The sequence below is a fragment of the Amphiprion ocellaris genome, chromosome 13 (genome assembly GCF_022539595.1).
Source record: "Amphiprion ocellaris isolate individual 3 ecotype Okinawa chromosome 13, ASM2253959v1, whole genome shotgun sequence".
In the NCBI taxonomy this organism is placed as follows: Eukaryota; Metazoa; Chordata; class Actinopteri; family Pomacentridae; genus Amphiprion; species Amphiprion ocellaris.
In genome coordinates, this window is record NC_072778.1 from 27,957,636 (window position 1) to 27,960,350 (window position 2,715).

Below are 2,715 nucleotides of genomic sequence, written 5' to 3' on the forward strand. Positions count from 1 at the left end.
TGCAGAAGATGGAATGGGAGCTTAACATCTGTGGCGTCAAGGCTGCATAGCATGTGCTGGTACACGGACATACCACCACTGGGTGTAGAATTGGAAAGAAGATACAAATACAGGCACAGTCAGAAGTCTGGGGATATTGAGAGAGCAGAAAAAATGGTGAATGCTGTTGTCCTGTTTGCGTTTGTTGAATCAACATATAGCTTTTACGCAATCAGAGTCAAAATCTGTGTAGCAGCTTTTGAGTACTGGTCAGAATTACCCAGATACTTCTTTTTCTCTGGTCCTGAAAGAGATTCTACAGTGGCAGTTCCTATGGTCAGAACATGCTCAAAGTTTTGGTCAAAAAGGGTCCCCAAGCTCTCAATTGGAAAATGGTCCACAAAGAAACATTATCATTCATTTATAAGCTGTATCTTTGAGTCAGCTTTGACTTTGACAGCGATTGCATGCTGGACTGCCGGTTTAGCAAAGCCTTTTTGCCCAAAAAAAAAAAAAAAAAGTACTTCCAAAAAGGCTTTAGAGATATGAGAATAAATCATTCGTAGGTGCAGGTCATAAAACCAAGACAATGTGCTGAGAGATGCCAAAACATAATGTAAGAGCTGTTGGGATCTGCAGATCCAGGCTATAATTCTTTATGGGTTCATCACTACAAGTGTTCCCTTTTCACAGTTCACAAGCTCTTCTAACCTATTGTTAATATCAAGATATTAATGAGAACAGATTCAAGCAAATTTCACATTTTAACAAAAGTCAGTAGTTTGAAACAAAACAGAAAACAGAAGTTGGGTAGCAGTATTTGTCCTTTCTAGAGTTTCTCTCTAACTAAAGCTGTGCTTCTTATGAACTCATTAATCCACATGTGCAATCTCAAAGTGGTGCATGTGTGTTTCTCTACTACTGTCTGTAGTAATGTGGAAATATATCTTTTTCTTTATGCCCCTGACATTTCCTATAAAAGGATAATAAACATGGCCTGCATATTCCACAAGATCTGTGCATATTCAGTGCATATAATAAGGAGTTTAATGGCTTGTTGACAGAATGTATTTTCTCTCTCGTAGCTCCCACCCCCAACATGCCCTCTCGACATATCTACTCATCTCCCTCCTTCTCTCTGTGGACCCATTAAAACCAGCATGGGGCTTTTCTTAAGTATGATTTGTGGGGCTCCATACACCATCAACACACAGCTTATCAACACAGACCAACCAATGTTCCATGAAGAAGATTATTACAGCATCTAAATAAAAGTTTCATACCCCACACCCTTTTCTATCTCTCTATTTTGGTCTGTGTGTTAACCAATGTCTGCTACCCCTGCCAGCTTTCTTCAATGATTCTCCACAGACGACTATTCATCTTCTCATCTTTTGCTCATGTTTTCATAGATTACACTTCACCTCTCATTTAGTCCCTATTTCTCTTCTCTGTGTTCAGCCTCTAATATATCTGTTCATATACTGGGCTTCTTTATATGTTTTCACATCTCTGTGTGATAATTTACTGGCTGTTTGCTCAATGTAGCAAATAAAGCCTGTGCAACTGCTGCCTTCACCTTAAGAGCTAGAAGGAAGATAGTGAGGGAGAGAGAGTTGAAAGAAAGAGGAAGCAAGACCCTTTAATAGAAGTTTTCTTCTCAATCTCTGACCACTAACTGCAATTACTGAATGAATAACATGATGTATTCATAATTATCTTGTGATTACAGGTTGCAGTTTCATTTAATTGTGACATTGTTCAATCATTAACATTGACAAACACTAACTTGATGGTGTCTTCTGAGAGACTATAGCCTTAATCCAGGACCTTAGACCACTCAGCTACACTACTTCACTGAAGGCCGTCCTTTTCCCATTGTCCTCACAGATTTGTCATTTATTCTTTTCTTCCAAATCCTCTTTTATTTTTTATTTTGCTGTCATTAAACATTGACATTAAAGTGAATCAGCCCTTTATTACACGTTCTCCACTGCTTCCACCTCTGATGGAGATTGACTAGAATAGTTAGAGCTGACAACATGTGATTCACCAAGCTGTGGATTACGGGTCTAGCAGGCCTTCTCTGGACCACCCTACACATGGTGACAGTTATTTTGGTGTTCATACAAAGTCTGTGATCTCAAATGAGTTACTTTTCTGTAAAGATTTTGACAGTCTGCACTCAATAAACAAGAGGACCTCCAAAATCAAGGACCATACTCTTAAAATATCTATCTTTGTCAGTCCGCCGGGAACCAATGCACTGCAAGTTTCTCAAGAAATAAAAAAAAGGCTTAGATTCTAGCAGCAGAGTTAAGTCATTTCCAAGGAACTGCGTTTTGAAAACATGTATCCCAGTTTCATGATCCGAGTTTGAATCTATCTAGAATCTATAGCTGTAAGTAAAGATGGTAGTGGTGGGATTTGAACCCACGCCTCCATAGAGACTGGAGCCTAAATCCAGCGCCTTAGACCACTCAGCCACACTACCCCGATGAAGCTCACAGGCAATCCATTTAATTTAATCCATTTAATTGGAACTAAAGTGTATTATCATTTCTTACTTACATGTTCTCTACTGCTGCAAAAACAGAAAATTAGATGTCTTTGCATATGGATGGAGACAGATAGAACCTGATGATTGACAGCATTTCCCATTAGGAGGATATAGTTGTGGTTCATCAACCTTTGGATTACAGGCCCAGCAGTCCTCCCCTGGACCACCCTGCTTGT

The 2,715-nt window shown here is 39.3% G+C and overlaps 1 non-coding gene across 1 annotated transcript; it reads right to left on the reverse strand.

The window, feature by feature from the left end:
• Positions 1-2,391: 2,391 nt before the first annotated feature.
• On the reverse strand, positions 2,392-2,473 carry trnal-uag (transfer RNA leucine (anticodon UAG)). The gene has a single exon. It is a non-coding gene; the product is annotated as a tRNA-Leu (tRNA).
• Between the last annotated feature and the right edge of the window lie 242 nt (positions 2,474-2,715).